The sequence below is a fragment of the Aythya ferina genome (genome assembly GCF_964211825.1).
Source record: "Aythya ferina genome assembly, chromosome: 11".
Lineage (NCBI taxonomy): Eukaryota > Metazoa > Chordata > Aves > Anseriformes > Anatidae > Aythya > Aythya ferina.
The window spans coordinates 15,937,280-15,965,233 of NC_140307.1; the positions used below are offsets into that span (position 1 = coordinate 15,937,280).

General features: G+C 42.6%; 1 protein-coding gene and 1 long non-coding RNA gene across 5 annotated transcripts in view; both read left to right on the plus strand.

Annotated features, from left to right (window-relative positions):
* The first annotated feature begins 679 nt into the window (after positions 1–679).
* Positions 680–20,413, plus strand: LOC311442800. The gene is made up of 3 exons (XR_014696874.1): positions 680–790; positions 14,277–14,384; positions 20,044–20,413. It is a non-coding gene; the product is annotated as an uncharacterized lncRNA (long non-coding RNA).
* Positions 20,414–20,550: 137 nt separating this feature from the next.
* Positions 20,551–27,954, plus strand: part of OTUD7A (OTU deubiquitinase 7A) — a 118,271-nt gene continuing 110,867 nt past the window's right edge. Inside the window, exons 1-2 of one of the 4 annotated variants that reach the window (XM_084532423.1) lie at positions 20,551–20,691; positions 20,814–21,005. The gene's annotated coding sequence lies outside the window, so the exon portion shown is untranslated. Of the gene's footprint in view, positions 21,006–24,084; positions 24,185–27,954 lie in introns of those variants that run through there. The other 3 variants (XM_084532422.1, XM_084532421.1, XM_084532425.1) reach the window with 3 other exon arrangements.

A 27,954-nucleotide genomic window follows, 5' to 3' on the forward strand; every position in this document is an offset into this window, starting at 1 on the left:
TCTATTCTATTCTATTCTATTCTATTCTATTCTATTCTATTCTATTCTATTCTATTCTATTCTATTCTATTCTATTCTATTCTATTCTATTCTATTCTATTCTATTCTATCCTATTCTATCCTATCCTATCCTATCCTATCCTATCCTATCCTATCCTATCCTATCCTATCCTATCCTATTATTTTTTTTCAGCCTGTAGGGTGTCCTTGTTTCCCACTTTCAAATTTCAGATTCAAGGGGGTGGAAATCTTTTAATATTAATACTAAGACTCTTAGACATGATGTCAGCAGTTTAGACTTTAAGAAAAGCACTAAAAATAGTAAGATTCATGTTAAATTTGTGAAAGCAGGAAATGTTGCCCCTGAGAGGGGTGGGGAGGAATCTCAATTTGTATGCATTCATTAACTTGGCTTCTGTAGTTAGGCTTTTTCTTTTATGGTGTTGTTTCTTTCACTGCTGACAGAATTATAAAAACAATTCACAAACCAACTGCTAGCTGAATGCTAAGAGGTGATTTATCATCATAACAATAATTTGCTATTTACAATTTATTACTGCAGTTCTAATATGTAATTCAGATTATTAATACTTTCCTGGATTACTTTGTTTCTGCAGGTAGCTTGAAACTTTTTACATGCTTATTTTTTTGGTAAAATGCTACAGGTGCTAATTTCTTAGTGGTAACGGTCTGGACGATGTTGGAAAGCCACCTGCATGCTAAGCACTGTGATGTTACTGGAATTAGTGATTGTGCTGCTTTGTTGCAATTCCTACGGTTTGAAAAGATGGTAAGAGGATTTCTGTGTGGAGAATATCGGGTTTGTATCTTGCAAGCAGGTTCTACTTACATGCAGCAAAGTGTACGTCTACTTGTTTTATAGAATTATAAAACCTTTAGGATCACTGCCAGGTGTTAGGCAAATGAAATGCCTTTACAGCTCACTTTGAGGGTAGCAGGACATGGGCATTCTCAAAAATCCACAAAACAACATGAAAGAAGATTTGGAAATAAATTTGGCCAGCAACTTAGAGATGTGAGCATTTCTTCCAGCTAAGGGATGTCAGCTGTGTAAGGCTGAGAAAGGGAGCCAAGTCATTTCTACTTGAGAGGGAAACGTTTTGTTACAATGCTTTCTCAGGTTAACAGCATACGTGAATCAGTTGCACCTTATAAAGGAGATAACCTTGAAAAGGGGGAAATAGCTGCTTCAAAGGTTATGCTACTTTGTATTGCAACAAGAAAAGTGGATCTACTTTGCTATTAGTGACAGATATTTGGTAACCACAAAGAAATTTTTCAGGCTGTAATGCATGGAAACTTCTGCTCCATATAAAAAAAAACAAAAACAAAACAAAACCAACCAACCAACCAAAAAAAAACAGGCTAGTCGTAATAGCAATGTGTATATATCTATATACACATTGCTAAAAAAACAGGCTAGTCGTAATAGCAATGTGTATATATCTATATCTACATCAAAATTTAAGTTTTTGAAGACTTTTTTTTGTGTGTGGTGTCTTTAGTGAGAGAAGTAAGATTCCTTAAAGTATACATTTATTGGTAAAGAAGAAGGCACACTTACCTCAGTCCAATGTAATGCATGACCTTTCATGTTTGTATTTCACTGTATTATGGGAGGAAGATGGTTCACATTGATACTTCTATGTTTGCTTGTGTTTTTATGATTAAGTTCATTAACTTGTCACAGTTTTTCTTTTATGCCCTCATTTTGTTCAAATATTTCAAGAAATTTAAGGCTTTTCCTGCAGGTGTGTTCTTGTGTTAATACGCTGAGAAATTTGGAAGTAATAATCACAGTCCTTCCTTCACATTAGAACTAGTCTCATGGAAATCCTCTTTTAAGTGTTGCTAAATTGACTGGTTACAGCTTTTATTTTCCTACATGCACAAGAGTGAGGAACAAGCAAGATCAAAATGGAATCATTTTGACCAATCACTTTTTTAAACCAATCACTTTTTTAAACCTTGAAGTAGCTCAGAAGTGTAATAGCATAATTATTTTCATAGTTCTTGAATTATGATTATTTCACCAGCTGATGGAATATTATCTACAGTTATATATTTGTTCCCTCTTCGTATGAATTTAGAATTTGAAATGTTACTGGCCTGAGTGCTTAAGCAAATGAAAATTCTGTTGTTATTTGGAAAATTTCTAGCTGTCAGACTTTAAAATAATTCCTGGTACCAGGACAATGCCTCTCTCTTCACAGAATCACAGAATCATCTAGGTTGGAAGAGACCTCTAAGATCACCTAGTCCAACCTCCGACCTAACACTAACAGTCCCCACTAAACCATATCCCTAAGCTCTACATCTAAACGTCTTTTAAAGACCTCCAGGGATGGTGACTCCACCACTTCCCTGGGCAGCCTGTTCCAATGTCTAACAACCCTTTCGGTAAAGAAGTTTTTCCTAAGATCCAACCTAAACCTCCCCTGGTGCAACTTTAGCCCATTCCCCCTCATCCTGTTACCAGGCACGTGGGAGAACAGACCAACTCCCACCTCGCTACAGCCTCCTTTAAGGTACCTGTAGAGAGCGATAAGGTCGCCCCTGAGCCTCTTTTTCTCCAGGCTGAACAAGCCCAGCTCCCCCAGCCGCTCCTCGTAGGACTTGTTCTCCAGGCCCCTCACCATTTTTGTCACCCTTCTCTGGACTCAGTCAAGCACCTCGATGTCCTTCTTGTAGCGAGGGGCCCAAAACTGAACACAGTACTCAAGGTGCGGCCTCACCAGAGCTGAGTATAGGGGGACGATCACCTCCCTAGCCCTGCTGGTCACACTGTTCCTGATACAAGCCAGGATACCGTTGGCCTTCTTGGCCACCTGAGCACACTGCTGGCTCATATTCAGCTGACTATCCACCAATACTTCCAGGTCCTTCTCTGCCTAGCAGCTCTCCAACCATTCCTCTCCCAGCCTATAGCTCTGCTTGGGGTTATTGCGCCCCAGGTGCAGGACCCGGCACTTGGCCTTGTTGAACTTCATGCAGTTGACCTCAGGATAGTGACTCAACCACTTCCCTCAGTATGATCTCCATTTTAGTGAAGTTCAGCTCCTAAGACAAGTAATAATATGTATCGTAAACATCTTTGAAGACCTATTTAAACTTATTTGGATGAATTAGAATACTCCTACATCCTACATAACTTTAAAAATTATTATTACTCCATACTAGCTTTTTAAAATAACATTGACTAAAAACATTAGCTGGCTAGTGGTATTCATGCTCCTGAAATAACATGACAAGGTATTTTCTGTAGGGTCCCAGCTACCTAAATGATTTGGTGAAGTAACACAAATTGTGCATTCACTTTCACAGGGATTTCAAGGGAAAGGAACAAAGAAGTTAAGAGTGCAAATACTACTAAAATTCAGCAAGAATTGGGTAGCAGGATTCAGTTTCTGTTTAGTTCTCAGGAATTGAACCAACCCTAACAGTAAAATTATGTTACTGAATGGAGGAATGAAGCAAAATAAGATTTAATATAGGTGTGGGTTTGCTTCAAGAAATGCCCAATAATAAATCTAGTTTTCTTGTCCTTTATTGCTGCCATTTCAGAGTGAAATGTGTGTTTCTGCTAATGATGGCAACCCCATAGCAACATCATCTGCTTGTGGTGGTGTTTCCTCACAGGTGAAACTTATGGTGGTTAAATATAGCTTGAGAGTTATCTGGTATTTTCAGCATTTAAGCTGTTTTTTTTTTTTTGTTCCACTGTAGTAAGAAATGAGACTGGAATTAATTTCAGCATCAGAAGCTAGTTATATTGTACACAAGCTTTTGCAAAACAAAAACCAATTTTCTCTGAAGAAATGCTGCTCTTATCTCTGTTCTGGTGACCTGGTTGCTGTAGGTGGCTGTATGATACAGATCACTGAGTTAAGGACTTGCGGGAGGAAGTGTACCATATTCATAAATGTCATAGTGTCTACAGCAACTAGCTTTGCTTTTGAAGAACACATGCCATACGGTAGTATATCATATGCTCAGTTTTCCCTTCTCACATTTATTTGGATGAATGAGAACTGGGTTCATGTTACAACTCTAGACTTGCATGGTTGTAGGTGTAAGTCCCCAAATGGCAATGAAATATCAACAAGCATGAGAGTAAATTTTAGGTCCCACCATCTCTCAAAACTGTAACTCTGCATAGTAATTGATTTAGCACTGTTAGTCCTGAAAGAATTACCAGAATTTCTAGGATTTTATTTATTTATTTATTTAAAGACTAGCTATGTGGGAAGCCTGTCTGCATGCTGGAGTTCATATGTCTACGTTCAAGTACTGCAAACCAGCCTGAGGCACATGCAAATGTTTATGAAAATGTCTTTTCTCTGTCCAGGTTGAGTTCAGTCTGCTAAAACACATGACAACATAAATGGGTCTGACCTTTAAATAACTTGATTTAAACACATTAATGAGAAAACACACCGGTATGGTTATCTTTATGCTTTCCTGAGCATCCTTAATCATGGCCGTAGTAAGTGTAATTATTGTGTTTGAGCAGGAAGCTCAAAAACCAAATACTTGACACTGTGAGTTGTAGATTTGAATTTCTGTTTTAATTCTGCTTAACGCAGCTTAAAATGAACAAAGTGCCTATTCCTCTTCAGTTTCCACAGACTTCAGCATTCTAGGGAAGGACATAGGAGAAAAGAAGAAACCAGATACATCCTTCTTAAATCTTACTACCCTGTGGCAAGCAGAGTGGTATTACTGAGAATTGTTCCTGTCTCTGTGTTCCTTTTGCTTAAACTCTGGAGAAACTAAATTTTTAAAGCTTGCTATCACAAAGCACAAATGTTGCTAGTGACAGCCAGCGTGGACTTCTCCCACTATCCTGTGTGTTCTTAGATATGTGAGAGAGGCAACGCAGCAGGCTGCAATGGAAGTACAAAACTTCAGGTCCTCAACATGAAAAGAAAGTAGACTAAAGTGAATTAAGAGATGTGAATCATCAAATTAGCATGCAGTACTGGATATAGCAGTCAGTATTGGTAGGGTTTTCTGTAGGAAAACCTGCGGTATTTTTAGCTGTTGCTGTCTAATGTCTGTCAGAAAAGTTGGACTGAGCAAAATGAGGTAAAATAGTATTTTATAGTAACTTCCTTTGGATGATGATCTCTCTTCCATCTATTTTTCTTCAAATGCAATTGTTCTAGCCAGTTGTTTGTTCTCTTGCAAAACATGTGCTTAAGAAACTAGCCTGCTATCCAATGGATGTCTGTATTGGGTCAGAAAAGTCCCCCTTTTCCAAGGAAGGCAGATGGGGTGTTTGTTTACTTCATCAAATGCTATGTATGTGAAGCAGAGCACAAGGTCTTCTATTGAAATATCTGCAAATGTGGAGGTCTGAAGTAAGTCTGTTGGCTGGGAAGGGGGTTTGGTTCCTCAGATATAGCACGTAGAGCACCTGGCAGCTCCTGAGCCAGCTCACACTGACACTGGCTGAAATCTGGGTCTGAAAAAAGGCAGGAATGAAAATCCTTCACTGGGAGAACACTCACAAGCCATGTACATTTTAAAATATTCCTGTTCAATAACAATAGCTCTTTTGTTTCTTATTTGCTAATAATAACTTCCCTCCTAGTGTTTTCAGCTGAACCATCTTAGAGATGACACAGGAGTCTCCCCCACAGACAAATACGCAGTTACTGGCTCGTTACAGAACAGCATGTCCCTGAAGCAGTCCTAACTGGCAGAACACCCTTCTACTTCTTACTCTTCTTCTTTCTGCTTCATGGAAGTCTTTGATCCTGGCAGAGAATTGCAGTTCTGATCACCCGTGTTCAAAGTGCTGGTTGTTTCCCTTGGAGAGCATGAAACTTCCTAGACATCCCTGCATCCTGGACAAAGACGACTTGGGTATCAGTCAGCCTATGTGAACTGCCTTCTCAGTTAATAACTTCCTCTCCTCAGCTGTAATGTTGTTGACTGCTTAACAAATACTGCTTTTGACTTGAGAGGTGTTTGCATGTGGTACTGTGAACACTGGGGTAGGCGTGAAGTGATGGTTCCCCTCCAGTTGTCTATATATGAATAGTTTTATTCCTAAATTTTTTTTCTCTTGCTGGGTAATGCCTGTGCAAGATACCAGCAGCTTCAAAAACTGTTGGGAAACACACTTCAAGCTAGAATAATGTATATGCTGAGGGACTGCAGGCACATCACTAAATAGAAATGATTGAATTGAGACTTAGAGTGATCTGTGTTATTTCCTTTACTTTTTAACTCTTAACTAAATTTACAGGAAAGTAAATTAAAATGAGCCAAAGAATAATGCAAAGTGTTTTGGACAGGAAAAAAAAATCACATGAGAAAACAGTGGATTAACAAAGTAAAATAAACTAATAAGAGCTAATGTTCTTATGGCTAGCTTCAGGTGGCTGAAGCTTATACCAGTTAATAATGAAAGAAAGAATACAATTGGAGTAGAAGAAATAGGGATAGTCATGTCTTTCTAATGATCACATATATATATATGATCGTTATATATATACATATATATATACACACATATATACACACACACACACACATATATATATATATATATATATACATGTATATATATGGTACTTATCACCTGCATTAAAACTCATGCTCACTTTGGTAAGGTATCTTCATGATTTGTTCTGTGCATCTCTGGTGTCGACACCAAGAGATGGCCAGCCTTGATAATACTGTGGAATAGCCTAAATGTGTTCTGAGTTAGTGTTTCTTCCTTTACTAAATTTTCAAGATCACTGATTCATATCAATGTATATCCAAAGTATTGTTTTTTCAATTGCGTTTCTGTACAACTCTAGAAATCATTATCCTTGGTTTGGCAGTAGGTTTACTGTATACTGTGTATGTAGATCAGTGAGGTTTATTTTCTCTTTGAATCTCCACTGTAGTCAAAAAGAAAAAGATCTGCAGTGTACAAAAGCCTAATGTTTATTTTGATATGTTTCAGCAGTCTGCAGATTGCAGAGGCCTGCTGAAGTAAATGTTTGGCTTACCACAGTTGGAAAGTCTCATTAGGAAGTTGTTTAAAAATATATAGAAATACTGTAAATGCTGCAATAAGTTCGTTATTAGGATCTGTTTCAGGTTGGAATAGTAATGAAAATGTGTTATTTTCATTAAATAATTAATTAAATAGAAGTAAAAAGTTTTACACCTTCATAATTAACCCCAGAGAACAAACTCCCTTCACAGATTAACACTGCTTCTGGTTTATGGGGATGATACAGAGAGAATGAAAGTGTTGTATAGGAAGCTCACAGGGGATCAGATAATTACGGCATCTGTTCTCTTCTCAAGTACGTCTTGGTGGTGGCTCTATTTTGTTTGATAATTTTGAGGTAGGTTATTTATTAATGGAAGGTTCAATCTTTCTCTTTCAGAAAGGTAAACTCATGTTACATAGAAAAGCGTAATGTGGAGAGTTGGCAACAGATTGTTATAAAATGTTATTGCTTCCTAATGTTCTGCTTTCAATGAAAGCTTGTAAAATGAATGAGATCGAGCTAGTGGTGATGATCCCTGTGAGAGTAGAGGGTGACTGTTGAAAAACAGTGCAGCTGGCATACCCAGGAGGTTGCATTTTTTGAGATGTAGAGCTGTAATAAGTGAATACTCTTTCATTGACTCCTAAAAAGCCTCATATAATGAGTCAGAACTCATTCTGTGCAAGTGTGATTTCTCTCTCACTCTTAGTAACTGTTAAGGGAAAGAAGGCAACACTTGATAAAACATCACTGCAGTCTTTTGCTTTGAGATTTCAGATGGGTTACATAATACCCTTGAAAACTGATGGTGAAATATATGGTTTTGACCTTTATAATTGCCTTGTAAGTGTTCTACAGTCATTCCAATTTTCTCCTCTTCTCAGTATCAGTAAATTGCAGGGGACTCAGGCTAGCCTTTTAAGTTTTATACATGTAGATAATGCATCTATCCAGAAACTACACTTGTAATGTAGTTTTTGAGGAACTTCCCATGTGGTGATACTGCATTCCCCATCAGGATGGAGAAAGCTTGTAGCTGTATTTCCCATCCCAAAGAATATACTCTGTAAGCCACTCTTTCTTGACAGGGTGTCCCCTTGGATGCCTGTCTCAAAGTACTCCTCCTTTGAGTACTTCCTGGTTTTGATTCTGTCTTGATCATGGTGTTCATGGCATCCTTGGAAGTGAGTGTGGTTTCATTTGAAGGTCCCCATTGCCATCTGGTTTCAAAGAAAACAACCTGAAGACCTGTTAGCAATATTCTATTCATTTATTTCTTTGCAACTTTTTGACAAGAAGCAAAGGGTAGAGGTAAAATCAAGCACTTGGAGAACTCATTCTCAGCTACACTGATTTCTAGCGTCTTAAGCCAAGAAAAGCAAGGAGCAACATCTGACCCAACCAAGGCCAAAATGCGCTAAGTCAATGGTAAAGTTGGATGAGCAGAGTTTTCTCTCTTAGCATTGGCTGGAGGCCAAGATGGAATCAAGTCAGAACCCATGGCTATCATCAGGGAAAGTTTTAGGTCAGGAGGGAAGGGAGGAGTATATAAAGCCCTTTTCCCACCCCTAAATTTGTGTTCTAAACTTCCATAGGAATTACTCCCAAGTAAAGCATCTCACTTCATGGGTTCGTGCAAGAAATGAAAAATGTGGCTATGGGCACATTCTTCAGTTGCCTTAAGGTCTCTGGCAACTAGCAGAAAACAAAGCTATCATATGGCATCTTCAAAGTTAGATCTGCTTTGATCAACAAACGGGACTAGAGGCTCTCCTTCCAACCAAAAGTTTTCTGTTATTCTGTGATTTCTGGAGCATTATCTGTGAAATCACAGAATCACAGAATTTTCTAGGTTGGAAGAGACCTCAAGGTCATCGAGTCCAACCTCCAACCTAACGCTAACAGCCCTCCACTAAACCATATCCCTAAGCTCTACATCTAAGCGTCTTTTGAAGACTTCCAGGGATGGTGACTCCACCACTTCCCTGGGCAGCCTGTTCCAATGCCTCACAACCCTTTCAGTGAAGAAGTTCTTCCTAACATCTAACCTAAAACTCCCCTGGCTCAACTTAAGCCCATTCCCCCTCGTCCTGTCACCAGGCACGTGGGAGAACAGGCCAACCCCCACCTCGCTACAGCCTCCCTTGAGGTACCTAAAAAGAGCGATAAGGTCGCCCCTGAGCCTCCTCTTCTCCAGGCTGAACAAGCCCAGCTCCCTCAGCCGCTCCTCGTAGGACTTGTTCTCCAGGCCCCTCACCAGCTTTGTCGCCCTTCTCTGCACCCGCTCAAGCACCTCGATGTCCTTCTTGTAGCGAGGGGCCCAAAACTGAACACAGTACTCGAGGTGCGGCCTCACCAGAGCCGAGTACAGGGGGACGATCACCTCCCTAGCCCTGCTGGTCACGCTGTTCCTGATACAAGCCAGGATGCCGTTGGCCTTCTTGGCCACCTGAGCACACTGCTGGCTCATATTCAGCCGACTATCCACCATCACTCCCAGGTCCTTCTCTGCCTGGCAGCTTTCCAACCATTCCTCTCCCAGCCTGTAGCTCTGCTTGGGGTTATTGCGCCCCAGGTGCAGGACCCGGCACTTGGCCTTGTTGAACTTCATGCAGTTGACCTCAGCCCATCGGTGCAGCCTATCCAGATCCTCTTGCAGAGCTTTCCTACCCTCGAGCAGATCGACACACGCACCTAACTTGGTGTCATCTGCAAACTTACTGAGGGTGCACTCGATGCCCTCGTCCAGATCATCGATGAAGATATTAAAGAGGACCGGCCCCAGCACCGAGCCCTGGGGGACGCCACTAGTGACTGGCCTCCAACTGGACTTGGCTCCATTCACCACGACTCTTTGGGCCCGGCTATCCAGCCAGTTTCTAACCCAACGAAGCGTGCGCCAGTCCAAGCCAAGAGCAGCCAGTTTCTTGAGGAGAATGCTGTGGGAGACGGTGTCAAAAGCCTTGCTGAAGTCAAGGTAGACCACATCCACAGCCTTTCCCTCATCCACCCAGCGCGTCACTCTGTCATAGAAGGAGATCAGGTTCGTCAGGCATGACCTGCCTTTCATAAAGCCATGCTGACTGGGCCTGATCGCCTGCTTCCCCTGCAAGTGCTGCATGATGACTCTCAGGAGGATCTGCTCCATGAGCTTTCCTGGCACTGAGGTCAAACTGACAGGCCTGTAGTTTCCCGGGTCTGCCCTCCAGCCCTTCTTGTAGATGGGCGTCACGTTTGCTAGCCGCCAGTCGATTGGGACCTCCCCCGATAGCCAGGACTGTTGATAAATGATGGACAGTGGCTGGGCCAGCTCCTCTGCCAGTTCCCTCAGTACCCTTGGGTGGATCCCATCCGGCCCCATCGACTTGTGCACATCCAAGTGCCGTAGCAGGTCACCAACCAGTTCTTCATGGATAATGAGGGCCACTTCCTGCTCCCCATCCCCTTCCACCAGCTCAGGGTACTGAGTATCCAGAGAACATCCGGTATTGCCGCTAAAGACTGAGGCAAGGAAGGCATTGAGCACCTCCGCCTTTTCCTCATCTCTTGTAACTAGGTTTCCCCCCGCATCCAGTAAAGGATGGAGATTCTCCTTACTCCTCCTTTTTGTGTTGATGTATTTATAGAAACGTTTTTTGTTATCTTTAACGGCAGTAGCCAGATTGAGCTCCAGATGAGCTTTGGCCTTCCTAATTTTGTCCCTGCACAGCCTCGCTACTTCTTTAAAGTCCTCCTTAGTGGCCTGCCCACTTTTCCAAAGCTTATAAACCCTCTTTTTCCTCCTAAGATCAAGCCACAATTCTCTGTTGAGCCAGGCCGGTCTTCTTCCCCGCCAGCTCGTCTTTGGGCACGTGGGGACAGACCGTTCCTGCGCCATTAAGACTTCCCTCTTGAAGAGCGCCCAGCCTTCCTGGACCCCTCTGCCCTTCAGAACCACCTCCCAAGGGACTCCACCAACTAGTGTCCTGAGCAGCTCAAAGTCAGCCCTCCGAAAGTCCAATACAGCGGTTTTACTGGTCCCCTTCCTGGCCTCGCCAAGAATAGTGAACTCCACCATTGCGTGGTCACTCTGCCCAAGACAGCTCCCGACGATCACGTCCTCCACCAGTCCTTCTCTGTTTGTGAAGAGAAGGTCTAGCGGGGCACCACCCCTGGTAGGTTCACTAACCAGCTGCGTCAGGAAGCTATCTTCCACGCTCTCCAGAAACCTCCTAGACTGCTTTCTCAGGGCTGTGTTGTGCTTCCAGGATATGTCAGGGAAGTTGAAGTCCCCCACGAGTACAAGAGCTGATGATTTTGCAACCTCCGTCAGCTGCCTGTAGAATTCCTCATCCGTCTCCTCATCCTGGTTCGGCGGTCTATAGCAGACCCCGACCAGGACACTAGCCTTGTTGTCCCTGCCGATCCTAACCCAAAGGGACTCGACCTTGTCATTCCCAACCTCGAGTTCTACAACCTCGAAAGACTCTCTAATATAGAAAGCCACACCACCACCCCTTCTATGCTGCCTGTCCCTTCTATAGAGCTTATAGCCAGGCATTGCAGCACTCCAGTCATGAGACTGGTCCCACCACGTCTCCGTGATGGCAACCAAGTCGTAGCCTGCCTGCCGCACGATGGCTTCCAGCTCCTCCTGTTTGTTACCCATGCTGCGTGCATTGGTGTAGATGCACTTCAGCTGGGCCATTGCCTTATCCTCCGGCCTTGCCATTGTTCCCCCTGGCACAGCCCCAACAATCCTAGCCTCAGCCCCATCCCCCTTCCTACCTAGTTTAAAGCCCTCTCAATGAGCCCTGCCAGTTCCTGGCCCAGGATCCTTTTTCCCCTAAAAGATAGGGACCCGTCTGCGGCCATCAGGCCAGGTGCTGAGTAAAGTGCCCCATGATCAAAAAACCCAAGATTTCTGCGTTGGCACCAGCCCCGGAGCCACGTGTTTAACAGGTGGGCTTTCCGTGTCCTCTTTGAACCCCTCCCTGCCACCATAGGGATGGACGAAAACACCACCTGCACTCCCGCTCCATCCACTAACCGACCCAGTCCCCTAAAGTCCCTTTTGATAGCCTTGAGGCTTCTCTCTTCGATGTTATCACTGCCCGCCTGGACTATCAAAAGGGGGTAGTAGTCAGAGGGGCGTACCAGGTTAGGAAGCTTCCTGGCAACGTCCCTGACCCTGGCCCCAGGGAGACAGCAGACTTCCCTACGGGTAGGGTCAGGCCGACAAATAGGGCCCTCTGTTCCCCTAAGAATCGAGTCACCAACAACAATAACCCTCCTGTCTTTCTTAGTGGAGGCAGTCCTGAGGCGCGGAGTCGACCTCCTCGCCCCAGGCATCCTCCTGGGAACATTTGCTACCTCTTCCTCACCCACTGGTCTCTCAATCTCTAGGGCCTCAAACCTGTTGTGTAAGGGCACCTGGGAAGGTGGGGCCGGAAGGGGAGAGCATCGCCTGCGATGTCGAGCAGGGACCTGTTTCCATTCCTCCTCAGCTCCCAGATCCCCTCCCTCTGCCCGACGGGGACAGGGCAGGGCGTCCGCCCCCATTTGGGGAGTCTCACCTCGGCACCTCCCCTTGAGGCCCTGCAGGGAGTTACTCCAGAAGTCTATCTCCCGCTCACACTCCCTGATGGCCCTCAACCTCTCCACCTCCTCCTTGAGCTCCGCCACCATGCGGACCAGATCATCCACCTGCTCGCACCTCACGCACGCAGTTTCTCTGCCTCCCGCCGATGGCAGCAACAGGCTCAGACACTCCTTGCATCCGGTGACCTGAACTGCGGCATTTTTTAACGGGCAGTCGGTCTGCGTGTGTACCGACTTTCTGAAGAGCGCGCCGTGCCTGGTGGCGACCATTATCGCCTAGTTACGGCTGTTGTTAACGAGGTGTTGTTTGTGTGTAGAGGGAGCGCTCTGCCCTTCCTGCGCGCCCTGCCCGCGCGAACTGCCGCGCCACTCCCTTCTGACGCGCCACGCCCTGTTTGCCCGCCCTGGTCGCCGCGCTCCCTAAGGGCTGCTTTTGAAGGGCTGGGGAGGGGGCGCTGCTGGCTCCGCCTTCGCCTCGTCAGCCTCCCTCACGAGGGCTGCCGGGTCCTGGCGGCTCCCTCAAGTAGGCTCGATGCCGGAAAAATTAGCCCTGCCTGGCCCGATCCCCCGCTCCGCTGCAGAACGCGTCTGCCCCGGAGCCGATCGCCTCGGCAAATGGCCGAAATGGCATGTGTAAAACAGAATAAGGATGATAGAAGCAGTTATCGGTATTTATGCCCAGACAGGTTTTAATTTTGATGTCACAGAGAAGTGTAGCATTCAGCAAAGATGAGTTGTTGTGAAACTGCTTTAGAAGGGCCAGTGATCATCAGAACCTTTGGGCCACTTCTGGAAGATACGGCCACTTCTCCTTAAGAAAACTCAAATCAAAAATGGGTTTAAAAAAAAAAAAAAAAAAAAAAAAGACTTTATTTAGCCATCAGTTTTTGCCTTACTGAATGGTCTAGACTCGTCAGTGGAGGCCTGAAAGGTGCCTAGAAGGATCTTCTTTAACTTACTACAAGCTACAAGCAGTAGGGTCAAATACAGATTTTGGCTACAGCTTTTAACCCATTCCAGAAAGAAATGAGAACGTCATACACATTCACCTTTGATATTATAACATTTGTAAATGTAGAGACAAATTAGCATGACTTTGAATGGTACTTTTTCCTCTTTTTTCTTTATGTATGTATTTATTTACAGCAAAGTACCATGTGAGGAACCTGGGTTCTCAAGTGTTGACAGATACTCTATTGTGAAGGTACTTCTTATATTTAAGGCTAGTGTAGGAATGGAGAAATGGATGGTTGGGTTTTGTTTTGTTTTAAATTAGATTTTTTTTTTTCCTCTAAAGACACTTGCAATTTATTTTGCCACCTGTTCAGACATTGTAGTTTAATTTTGAAGGGTGTGAACAAAACACAGAACTTAGCAACAAAGCAACAACTCACTGAATACATCTTAATGTGCCATACTCCGTGCAAAGTTGATTTACTCTGTACACAGACTGCCTGGCAAGGCCAGTAGATCATTACAAGCTAGACTGAAATAATGTTAAATTTAGCTTCTCCATTTATCTTGGGAGATCCAGATGAGATGGCTGGTTAAGCAGCTAAATTGGAAAGCCAAACTAACAAAAACCTTCACCTGGACCTCCCCACACACCCAGACTGTGACCCATTGTATTAGAATATTGTGTAAAGTGTGTTTGATTTGTTTCTCCTGTGCCAGGTGTTTCATGCTTCTCAGGCTACAAACAATGTGCTAATAATTCTCGGAGGAGTATGGATAGGAGTCCTAGAGCCAGAAAAACGAAGTTCAGGAAAGGCAAAGTACACGGTAAGTTAATTTCTTTCCATTCTTTTGTATGGTAACTTGTAGCACAAGAAAGATCTCAGAAAATAATTGTGTCCAAGTGGTCAGCTATGACCTGCATCTCCAGGTCTGTGTACGTGACAGTGATATATTTGGAACACAACTGCAGCATTGTCACCATGAACATTGTTATACTTGGTTAGTGTTGTGTCATGTGTGTTCTGGGATTTTGTGATAACATCTTGAGAGAAAGTTACTGCAAGGCAGTAGAATTTTAGGGTCTGGGATGGAACCTTTTTAAACATCTGCAACTTACTTGTCGTGGAGTCACACTAGAAATCTGGATGTGTGCATGTGGAAGCAGGAGTCTTACCCCAATAAAACTGTGACATGTAACCTTAGCCCCTTCAACCTGTACTGCACTCAGAACTGCAGCCACCTCTGACAGTGAGCATGCACTAAGTGCCATTCCATGTGGCAGAGCCAAGTTTGATGGTGTGCTTTGCCTCAAGTTAGCAGGATAGCCAGCAGATGGCTGTAATGGTAGGTAAAAGTGTTGGCACATGAGGAAGGTAGGGCCAAGACAATACATTTGTAATGTGAAATGTTTAGCATTTGCTGGCATAATTTTTCCCTATTTAAATTGGTGAAAATGAGTCTTGCTTTTGTATTTATTGTGGACTGGATTAAATAATGGAGTGGGCAAACAAAGCTACTTTTGGCGTACTTCCAGAATAGGCAGAAGATAAGGTGATGTGGACAATCACACTGCATGAAATAGGTAACTGGGGACTGTGTGCACCACAGATGATGACAGAGCAAGTTGGCTTAATCTTGTTTTGTTTTAGATTATACATGTATAATTTCATGTGAAAATATAAGAAGTCTGATGGTACCCAAATTCGTTTTGAGGACACTCAGCTGCAGAATCCAGCATCACAGAGGATCATTGTAGAGCTCTTGAGTACATAGACTTTTTTTTCTGCCTCTTTTCAGCTATTCATGTGATCTTTTATAATAAAGTTTTAACCGAAGAAAACAATTTTGTTATTAAGAGCACTTTCTTCCTATGTTATGCACATAGTGGAACACACTGTACTTTTTGTGTTGCAGCAATGTAATCCCGGAAAAAAGTGCTATCACTACCCCTCCACAGATGTCTAAATGCTGTATCAAAATGTGGATTATAGTTCTGTACAATTAATATATATGCAAAATGTACCATGCATGGTGAAATGATGGTCCATTCCCTTTGCATATCTTTTCCATGTCTGTTCATTCATAATATTCACCAATGGTGTGTTCCTCAAGTTTAACAGAGGCAGTTCAACTATTTGATGATCCAAGTGCTATTGCCATTTTGAATGGGAAAAAGAGCTGTTGTGACTGACAGTGAAAATTAATTCTCATCTAGTCAATATCACATCTCTTATCATTCTTTAGCAAGAAGGCGACAAAGCTGGTGAGGGGTCTGGAGAACAAGGTTTACGAGGAGCAGCTGAGGGAGCTGGGCTTGTTCAGCCTGCAAAAGAGAAGGCTCAGGGGTGCCCTTATTGCTCTCTACAGGTACCTTAAAGGAGGCTGTGGCGAGGTGGGGGTTGGCCTGTTCTCCCACGTGCCTGGTGACAGGATGAGGGGGAATGGGCTTAAGTTGTGCTAGGGGAGTTTTAGGTTGGATGTTAGGAAGAACTTCTTTACTGAAAGGGTTGTTAGACATTGGAACAGGCTGCCCAGGGAAGTGGTGGAGTCACCATCCCTGGAGGTCTTTAAAAGACGTTTAGATGTAGAGCTTAGGGATATGGTTTAGCGGAGGACTGGTTAGTGTTAGGTCAGAGGCTGGACTCGATGATCTTGAGGTCTCTTCCAACCTAGAAATTCTGTGATTCTGTGTGATTTCTATACTTTAGTAGGCAGTAGGAATCCAAAAGGATAACTGGGCAATTCTCATAGAAAAATCAAAGCTGGTATCACTGTTCTTCCTAGTCTAGCTAGACAGAATTGAACCAGGGATTTTCTTCTCTTGTGACAAGATAAGCCAAAGTTATTTAATGGGGGAAATCACATTAAAAATGTATATTTTATAATCACTTTTTAATTTTTTATAGTTAGTATAAAAGTTGCTACTGCTTACATGACACAAGACTGCAGTATTTCATCACTGTTGAAGGCATATGAGTTAGTAACTCTCAGTCACTAGAGTTATCTCAGATCCACATAGGACAAGCTCCGGGTGTCCCCTCTTCCTCAGCTGTTCCTTGCATGGTTCTTTCAGAAGTACCTTCCTTTTTGTTGCTCCACTGACCCACTCATATTACATACAATGTGCGGTATTGGGTTCTTCCCTGCCCCTCTTCTGCCATGTGACTGCAGTGCTTCTAAATGGTCACATTCTGCCCATGTTAAAGATCTGTCAGATGTGCCAGGAAGGCAGAATGCATGTGCATGTCTTTTGGCATTCAGGCCTTCAGACACATCTATTTCTGAGCGTGCTTTAACTCTTTGCTACAAAATCCTGTGGTGAGAAACCTCTGCAGGTACCTGTTCCAGTGCCTCACCGCCATCAGAATAAAGAATTTCTTCCTTATATCTACTCTAGATCTCCCCTCTTTCAGTTTAAAGCCATTACTGTGATCATCCCCATGGCCCTCCTCTGGGCTTGCTCTAATAGCCCCATGTCCTTCTTATACTTGGGGGCCTCATAGCTGAACATAGTAAATACATAAATACATTTGCTCTACTAATCTGACAGCAACTCAAATGTCAGCCAAAAGTATGGTCACAGTCAAAAAAGCAAAAAGCTTTCCCTCTAGGAATCCTGTTTATTTATAAATGAGGAACATTTACCGTGTCCCTTGGGTATAATGCTGATGATTCTTCAGCTGTTAAAATTGATTATTTTTTTTAATTGGAAAATCATGTCCCCTCTGTCTGTCACTAACAACTTCCAGACCCTCTGTAGACGCCATAGTGATTTAGAAGTGAGATATTTTGCTTCTCTTTACAGCTCTGTAAGTAGAGAGCTATTGAGCATGTGCAACTGTCTTAGTAACACTGAGTGGTTATGCATCCAGGCTCTTCACCAGTAGGGTATAGTTTTGCAATATTCTGTAATGCCTAACCTCAATAATTTTGTTAAGCATAGCTGTAGTAACATACTAGTGAAGTGTCCTAAATTAGATATCCTGAGAGATATTTGAAGTCATCCTATTTCTCTCCAGTAAGTGGCAAAAGCATTGCAGATTTTCTGTATATTTCAGTACAGAAGTTTCATGCCTTAGTGATTCTGTTCTGTGCCAGTTCTTTACTGTAGAATTAACTCCAGAACATCTGTAGAACAAATCTTCTTGCACACTGTGCTTAGAGGGGGAAAAAAAAAAAGTATTGCTAATTGTGTGGGTGGCATTTCTCAGTCTGCTTCGGAGTGCTAGGAACCATATTGTATTATTTTTAAAGCCTCTGAAGGCTGATAACAATCTGTCTGTAACTGTAAAATAATAATCTGATGTAATGACAGGAGAAATAAACTTCCCAGCTGTCTTGATAGAAAAATATGTGCTTGTAACAATTAATAAAAGCAGTTGGCTGGCAAGAAGCAGTGCTAATTTCAATGATGTCTAATAGTAAGAATAATCTTTAAAGCCAAATTAGCTAGGAAACAAATAACCTCTTCTGGGTCCCAGTGTCACAGGTCAGCAGGAGGAGAGGTAAGCAGACCGACTTCCTTCCCTCTGCCCCACTGTTCTGGTCTGGCTTTCAGTGTATGCACTTCAAGCAGCATAGAATTTAGCAGAAACTCTAATTTAAGCACTATTAGCTCCAGTTACTCAAGAACAGATTTTTTTTTTTTTTTTTTAATGTGATTTCCTCTCTTTATAGTTAGTGTTAAATTTTCCAAGGTATTCATAACTCAGGTATGTATTTGTGCCTTTTCAACTGGCATCTGTGTGTGGTTTTATTTGTTTTATTAATTAATTGTGAGCATGACTTCATTTATGACGCTTACATGTACAGTTAGAGGATTTTCGTAAATCTTTGAGGAAATCTTCTGTGGATTCTAGATGTTAAATTGTTTTTGTCCAAATGGAGTAAACAAGAGATTTTTAATTAGAAAATCTTCCAGGTTCTACAAAGCTATCACCAAAACATCATTAGGAGTTATTGCTTGTGTAGCAAACTTTCGAGATGACTTGAAGTTTTTTCTTACGGATAACTGACTATGTGTTCACTTACTTTACTAGACAAATCTAGTTCCTTAAAAACTTCCTATTGATCTATAAGTATAAACATCTCCTTATGTTTGTATGCAAAATGCAACTGTTTTGTCTGTCCATTCGTATCATATCTATTCTCTGTAATGATCTGTCAGACTGATATTAGCTGTAATAAGAACACTAAAAGCTGGGATTACCATTTACATTCAAGATGGATCATAATTAAGTTAGCTTTCCCTAAATGACATTTTTTAGATGGAATCTAATTCATATTTCCATTGCATATAGTCTAAGTTGCAGTATATAACTTGCCTTTAATATCTTTGCCTCTACTTCCATGTTTTCTGAAGTAGGAATGTAAAGGGAATGTTTCATATTGAAGACAAAAGACATATAAAAGAACTTTATTTCTACTCTAAAGATGGGATATCTATCCTAGACCAATCTCTTTTAGATTCCCAATTCCACAGTTCTTGTCATGTATATCTTGTTAGGTTCAGGATGACAGTGACCTCTTAAGGAACCGTCTGCAATTAGTGAGTTGTAGAAAGGTAGATAATCTGAAGGAGTAAGTGTGGTGGATGAAGGAAACAGCAGATTTTTCAATGAGTCGTACATACAGCAAATGTTGTGCAGGAAACCTTTCATGTTAAGAATTCAAAAGTTTTTAATTTTTCAGTTCATTTTGTCCACTAAATTGTATGAATTCTGTGTTTTGGTCATTCTGTTGGAAGTATGTTCTTTGGGACAGGTTTATGTGATCAGATGTGAGACAGAACTGTGCGTTATTCTGCACATTGCACCAATACAGAGAAATTGGAGGAAATATTTAAAAAATAATAATAAAAATGATTGGGTATGTGGTGGGGTTTCATTAGAAAGTTTAACATACAGCCTTCTTTTATTCTGTAATCTATTGTTAGCTCTTCATACAATTACAGTGAAGATTAGAGGCTTGGGAGTTTGTTAGAGTTTGGTATATTAGTTCTTTAGCTGCTAATTAAACTTAACTGCTTCAGGTTCTTGTGCCCTTCATAAACTTCTCAAGGATGGCTTGGACTGCAGATTGGCTTGTAGAATTTATCTGCTGTTTAAATGTACTTGTCACCTAAAAGCTTTCTCTTGTAGAACTTTGAGGATTAGACTGGGAGTACTTAGAAAGTTTGAAATATTAGGCATCTTTATGAAGTCAGAGATGTCACATTATACTTCTATGAATCTATTCATCAAAGCATTTAAAAAACAAACAACAAAAACAGCAAAGATTAAAGACAGTCACTGTATCTGGAGTCTCATAGAAGATAATTTTCTGCTCATTCACTGTAAAGGAGAGAGGAACGATTAGAGTTTCATCTGCCAAAGTTGTTTATCCAGAATTCTTTTAAAAGGTCCAGAAGGATAAAAGTTTTGTGTTCTTATATTTTTGGGAATAACAATGCAAGTTTATCTTCACTTTTTTGTTTTCTGTCCAGAACTCACATCATGCTCCTCCTGGAATCACTAACTTTTTGCAAGCTCAGAATGGAGAGGGTGAATAGAAGAATATTCCAAGTTGGAAGGGACCCACGAGGATCATCGAGTCCAACTCATGGTAGAACTGAAATTAAAGAGGACAGTATACATTGTATATGGCTACCATATGTGTTGGTTTCTCATGATAAATAGCTTTGTGCTGGAAGGCAGTGAGAGATAGTATCAGAGAAGGAAAGAAGGACATGAGAAGGCTGAGAACCCCCCAGAAAGGCTAGGGGTCTGGGTGTGACTTGATGGATTTATGCAGCCGATGTTTATAATGGATATAGGTAGTAAGCAACTGAAGTAGGGGGTTGATACCTTACTGACTGAGGTTTTTTATTTTTATTTTATAAACTCTGGACAGATTGCACTAACTCTGACAGAGATCTTTTTTGTCTGTCAGTACCAGCAGCAAAATGTATTAGAGGTCATGATAATGCACTTGAGTCTCTGTCCTTATTTCAACTGCCTGAAATGTTTATAGTAGATAATGGTATTGACATATGTACATTTAAATACTAATGTTTTGAAGTTTTAAGGTAAGAACTTCTTAAGAATCGGGAGCAGGCCTGCACTTAAATTCCATGTCGTCTTTACATAGCCTGGTAATGTATTTCTTCTTGTTCAAATTATTTAACCTCAGTGTAATTGCTGCATTTATAAAATGGGAATTACAGGACTCTGTGGGATACAGTCTGCATACATATGGTTGCTGTTACTTTTGCAGTACTGTGGGAAAGCAAAATGCTGCACTATAAAAAAGTCCTGCTGAGAAAAAGCAACCTGGAGACTCATTCAGCTACATCCTACAAGGGGAAACAAGTATCTCTCCTTTTCTCTGAAACTCTCTGCATTTTGAGACCCGAAGATATGTAGGCAAGATGAAACTACTGTGCCTTGAAGCAGAGAACAAAGCAAGGTAAGAGAACTAAACTTAACAAAATGAACCTTTTCTTAGCATAGCATTTAAGTAAAATTGTATGGCTATTGCTTTTCCACTGTGGCTTCCTGCATTAGCCAGATTAAAGCTAATTTATGTGTCTGCATATGCTGCAGTCAAACTCTTAATGGTGACTTCAGTATACCTCAAACCCTATGAATGTGTTTTGTGACTGTTAGCCTCATATTGACAATGACTTTCTGCTTGCCATAAGAGAGTTAAAACATCAAGAGAAATTATTTTTTTGTTGCTTTGTATGTTTGCTTTTGTGCAATGTTTTCATTTTTGTAGTACTTTGTTACCAACTTCAAAAAGTTATAACAATGTCAATCATACCTGACAATGTCTTTATGTTTGGATTACAAAATTCAGCACTCACAGATTTTAATTTCTGCTTAGATTCATCTAACCCAATCACAGTGATCTTGTTCTTATCTCTGTCTTGGATTAGCCAAACGCTCAATTTCAGTATGTAACTGGAAAGTTCAACGCTTTTTCTGAGGTTATGTGGACTTAAATCAGTTTTATGAGTATATTTTAGTAGCATACCTTTTGTAGATCTTTATTTGTGTTTGTCATACTTATATGTGTCGTTGTCTCCCCCAAGGCGTAACAGCTTAAATTGTTGGAATTCAAACCATGCTGTAGAATGCTTATTCAATTACTATTGCAGCATGCTTTCTTTTGACAATATTTTTACAAAAATCTGTATTATTAGTAATACTATTTCTTAGCTTGCAGCACAAAGGTTACTCTGCCCAGTTAGAATGCAAAAGGTTTCCCTGTTACCTTCAAATTTGGTAAGTTTGCAAATTCCCTTCAATGTGTATATGTTTCATTGGAGATGAACCCTTGGCCCACAGATTTATCTTCCTTTCCTACACAAAACAGAAAAGGGAAGTGAGGAGCCAGACTTCTTTCATGCTTTCTTACTTTTAACTGGAATATTTTTGTCAGTTTTAAGTGAACAGAAGAATTGTCACCATGCTTGCAGAGATGTTCTGCTTCTGTTTTTACCTACCTACAAAGACATGAAAATACCTGCTTACATCCTTAGAGGGCAGGAACACCTACGGCAGTATTTTGGTTGGGTAGTAGTCATTAATGAGCTTTATCTTGACAGAATATTTTTAAGCTCAAAGTAATTTGCTTAGTTTATGATCAGTTCTGCCTTTAACCCAGGGCAATGCAAGACAGGTGAAGATATACAACACAGTGCACTGGCAATGCTTTATGTGAACAGACAGGGAGAAGTCTGATCATTTTCACCATGACAGGAACCCAGGAACCTGTCTACTTACACAGTCATGTTATGCTGACAGCCACTCAGCTGCCAGGATTAATGAAGAGAGAGTGCAAAACATCAGTTGTGAAGATACTTTTTTTTTTTTTTTTTTTTTTTTTTTTAGGAAAGCCTCTCCCTGCATCTTTTTAGGCACCCTTTCATTTGCTGAAGTCAAGCGAATCCCTTCAGACTTCTGCTGTGATTATGTCTGGCTTTGCCTGAAAGAAAGAATTGACTGGTTTTTCACAGCAATTATCTTAATGAATCTCTGACTCTGTGTTACCAGTTGGCCAACTTAGAACCTTCAGACAAAACCCCACTTTGTTTCAGTATCTTTTTGTAACTGATTCTTTTTGAGTCTGTTATCCATGTTCCATATACATATATTCAATATTTCACATTTTTCCTTTTTGCACTTAAAGAATGCTAGGCTTTACGTTGGTGAAGAAAACAATAAACTGTTCTGCTCAGGACTGTTTTGCTTTTGGAAGGAACTTGAGAGCACAGTGGAGAACTCTGCTCACCTAGAAATCTTCAACAATGAGTGTAAAGAATTCCTTTAAGGTGAATAGTGGAGGGAAAGGCAAAAGATAGGAGTTCACTCAATGAAGGCCTGAAGTGATATTGGAGAGAACTGTTATGTTTTTGTTTGTTTGTTTTTGCCAGTCATGAGTCGTATGACAAAAGCTAGTATCTCACTGCATTTGCAGCAGAAGGTTAGATGTAAGACCAGCTGGGAAGTTTTCCTAACATTTTCTTTTCCAACGTCCTCCTCAGCTACAAAAGGAAATGCTTTCAGAAGTAAGGGGGGGATTTCTGTGGAGAGTTTTCAACAATGTTCTCAATTGATGTTGGGGTTCTAGTAGAAAATTAGGACATAAGTAACAGTTTTTGTTCCCTAACCATCAAACCTCATTAGCTTATGACTGAAAATGCTTATCTACCGAACTGCCTTCACACATGTTGCCAGATGTACCTCCCCAGATGTGCTGTGTCAGCGCAAATCATTGTATGGTGTTTCATTTACATCTTGTGACTTGGTGAAGATTCAGTGCTGCTCTTTCTGTCACTGATTTGTTCGTCGACTCCAGTAGGCTAACTGTGGTTGGGAATTCTTGGTGCTTCTGAAGTAGGAGGCTTCTCTTGATGGACACTTGTGCACTGGTGATTTTTCCCTTCTGTCCTACGTGTTCTGCCCGAGTCCGTGGTCTTGCAGGCTTCTGGTTTTCTTTGTGATGGGAAGTGGGACAGGGCAGTGCTCGGCGGAGTCCAGTGGCAGCCCTTATCCCCTTCCCTTTTCATCTCCAGTAGAAGTGCAAGACCGCGCTGGTGCGGGGCTGGCAGCTCTAGCTGAGTGAGGTGGGATACACCTGCGGACACCGGGGAGGAGCAGCAACCAGGCTCTGGGAGAAGTCACCGCAGGCTGAAGTGAACTCCGCCGCCATCCCTCCAGCAACCACGCGAAGCATCGCGGCACAGGGCACGGGAGCGCGGCCGCCGGGCCCAGCGCAGCCCGGGGACAGCCCGGGGCCCCTCCGGGCCCCTCCTTGCCCCTCGTTCCCCCTTCCCCGGTGTCGCGGCGAGGCCGCAGCGCCGTGCTGGGGCGGGCCGGGGCGGGCCCTGCGGCCGGGCACCGCATGGGAGGAGGCGGCTCCGGCGGCCCGCCCCCAGCCTCCCCCCGCCTCACTGCGGGCCGGCCGAGGGGCGGCCGCTCCGCCGGGCAGCGCGGGCGGGGGGACAGCGCTGACGGAAGGCAGCAGCTGGGGGACGGCAGCGGCTGGGAGATCCCCCCCCCCTCCCCTCCGCCCCCGCCGCCCCGGCCGGAGGAAGATGGAGCTGGGTTAGCCAGGGCTTGCGGGAGGAGCGGCGGCAGGTAAGGGCGGCTTTGCTTCTCCCTCCTCGCCCTCCTCCTCCTCCTCCGCTCCGCGGTGCGGTGCAGCGGCAGGTGGCCCAGGTGTGCCCGGCCCGGCCCGGCCCGCAGCGCTGCCCTTGCCTCGCCCCGGCCGCAGGAGATGCCGCTGCGTGCCCTCGGCTAAGGGCAAAGCCGGGCTTGGGGCGGGGAGGGGGGAGGCGGGCAGCGCTGCCGGCCCGGCCCCCGCCCCGGCCCCCCCAGCTCGCCGCCGGGCTCGGGGAAGGCTGTCTGCATTGCAGGCTCTCGCCCCGGCTCCGCTTCTGCATCCGCGGCTTCATCTCGGCACAGGAGCCCCCGGCCGGGCCGGTCCCGCTCGGGCAGGAGGCGTCGGCTCCTCAGCCTCCCCTCAGGGCTCTGGGGGCTCGGGCTGCGGCGGGGAGGTGCTGGAGGGGCGGTGGTGCGGGTGCTGCCCTGAGGGGTGCAGCTCCGGGGGGGATCTGTCGGGGTCTGGGCCGGTGCCGGGGAGTTGCGGGGCGTGACACGGTGCGGTGAGACAATGTGCACAGCGACCATAACGCAGCGAGGCACGCGACCTTACATAAGCTACATTCTGAAAGCTGTCTACCCCTACGCTCACCCTGGAGGTTGTAGGAACACGCCTGTTCTGAGCTCTTTCTGGAGCTCGTTATTATCCAGCTGAAATAACGGTGCAGAACCCCTCGTGAGCCGGTGCTGAAAATAAAAGAATAAATTGTTGACGACTTCTGCTGTAGTTCTGTTACAGTAAGTTCCCCGCTGCTGGTCACTGCCATGCACACACCACAATGCTCGCGGCTACGTGGACGTACACAGATCCACGCTGCAAGAGGGAAATGATGTCTCCTGTTGTCCCTTAAATGCACCTTTATGTTGGCCAACGCTAACGGTGTTGTATTTTAACAAACTCCTGTGGCTTCTCTCCTCAGGCCTGGTCAGTGTTACAATGTCTAGCATGTAGAAACAAATCTGGATGTGAACAGAAAGAAACCTTTCACGCTTTTAGTTTGACCTTCACCATATCAGACAAATTCTTGAAACAGATGGTCAGGGCAAGTATTTTGCACTGCAATGGTTGAAAATACGCTGCTGGACACAACATACACAGCTCAAATCACACACAAGATGAAACAGTGTTTTAAACTCTGTATCCAAAGGAAACTAATGTCTGATAAATTTGGCCCACATTTTATTTTAACTCAGTCCTTACAGATGACATTGACTTTAGGAAAGGTTACTATGGCACAGATTTAAAGGAAATTATATTGAGCGTCTGGAATTGAAAGTACTCTTGGTAGGAAAAATACTGTTTTGTTTTTTATAATCTGTTGTTATAATGAGCGTGATAGCTGTTGAGGCTGGATCCATCTCCATTTCCTGCTGTTGATGTGAGTTGTCTAAATGGACTCCCTTCTCCTGTGGATGAAGGCCAGATTTTGCCCAGGTGTGTATGTGCTTCTCTCACAAGGGCGTGCTGGAGTTTCCCCACTTGAGCGTGAAGTATAGCTGAATATCAACACCTGCCTTGCTTTGGGATGCCTTCTGTTGTATCCTATAACCCATAGCCTTTTGATAAGGCTGTAACATCCGTTGTGGTGTGGAGTATAGTACCCAAATGAAAATGCACAGATTAACAACGATGACATGACACAGAATAGAATTTTTTTTTTTTGTGAATCTTGTTCTTTTGTGACACTATATTTTTATGTTTCTAGTTTACAAGAAGCTTCTCAGGACAGCTTAATTCATATATAAAATAACATATAGTGTTTGAGGCTGTTTAAGGATCATGTATAATAGATTAGTAACTTCATTTATATATATGTGCATATGTGTATATATACTTAAAATATGATTAATCAATGTAGTAACAATTCTTGAAAAGGGTAATTTTTTTGCAGATGGGATCTAGAAGATTTTGGTCTTGATTTCCCTGTATAAATTCAAATAAGGGTGATAACAGCTGATGTTGTAGGCTTCAAGTAAGTGTGGAATGAGCAGGTGGGGCAGGTACTTAGTAAGCCTACCTCTCCATCTTTCCTTGCCCCTGGCAGATGTCCTGTGTAGTTACATTGGCAGAATGAGCAAAAAGGCCAGGGACTAAAGAGACTTTCGGTGAATGGGTCTCTAGGTCAGGATTTTTGCAGAGCTGTATGTGGGCAGGTATATGAATGTTGACTCAGATCTTACCAATGCAACCATTGTGCTAATCATTGCCCTGCGTGTTACTTGCTAGAAAAAAATAGAGAATCTATGTTTTACTTATCCAAAAGACTATACGTACAATATCAAATTATAGTTTAAAACTTTATGTTTTAAATGTAATCACTGTGACGTCTTCATCTTTAAGAGTCTTATATGAGTCCTTTGATTTCATGTCTGTGTTGGGGAAAATAAATAATATTTTACTACATTTTAAATTTTGTTTTCATCATAGACACGTAATAATTTTAAAATATGTATATCATTATTCCCTTAAGAGACACTAACTTCTGCGGCTTTTGGAGGAAGAAAACAGCTCTGGCAAGATAGTCCCACATAGTTAAGTATTGCTGGAGAGGAAAGTCGGAGTTGGAGGAGGGAAAGGACTAACAAAATTTGCAGAATATTTATCACCAGGTAATCTAGACCTCAGATCTTACTGTATTCAATGAAGTCTCCTTCAGCTTAATATATTCTACCTTCCCCAAACCATCATGAAATCTGAATCTTCTTTTGACTTGAATTTTATAAAATATCTTCGGACTCATATTAAGCAAAAAATAAAATAAAATAATTAAGGAAGTGGCAATCCCTTAAGATGTCCAGTGCAACTGCCGTTAATTTAAAGACTGAAAGAAATGGAAAAGGTTTTTCTTGAAATTCTTTTAGTCTACTAGTTCATTTATTGTTGCTGTGTCCCCAGTATGCACTGCACAGGCACACAAATGCATTCATGGACGTTTGTACCAAAGCATAGAGGTAAACGGTATGCAAACCTTCTGAACAAATTAACCAGTGTTTCCCAATAGACAAAACTTTGAGATTAACCTGGCTGGCTAGGTGATCTGAAAATTCAGCAGTAGAGCCTTGTATGTAAAAGTAGAAGTTTACCCATTCAAGCGGGATATAAAGTTGCATGGATGTTCCACTGCACCTTTTTGTATTTTTTTTTATCATTGGTTTGCAAAGACAGTGCGTGACACAACTGAGGAAGTTGTCCCCAGTTAAGATGGCAGCACTGTTTGCAGTTCCTTGCTAGTAATTAAATTTTTATTATAACGGCAGATTAATTAGTATGTGCATGTAAGTGTAACAATACCACTACTTCACCATCAAATATTTTCTGTTTCATATTTTCTTTTTATTTTGCTGTCCTTTCCGAAATACTGACTCAAGAGAATAATACAGGAAAATTGATGATCATGGAGGGCCTGGAGATACAGGAGATTTGATGTACAGTTAGTTCTGTTTTCCGTTGTTCTCGAAGCATGATTGAATGTGTAATGAGTATTTTTGATGAGGTAGTTTGAAAAGACAAAGCTAATTGTGATTAATTTCAAGTCTTTTTCTCAGTTTACTTCGGAGTTTTGCTCTTCCTTTATTTGAGGTCAATGCTGTCTATTTTAGGACGTGTTTTTACCAGTGATTTTTAGTCATAGTTCTGTGCTGTATTGTTTTGCTGCAAAACGTTATTGACATTACTGTACTTATCTTATTAAATATCTCTTGGATGGACTCTTGGGAAAGCTTTAGGCTTGAAGTAGAGAGATTGT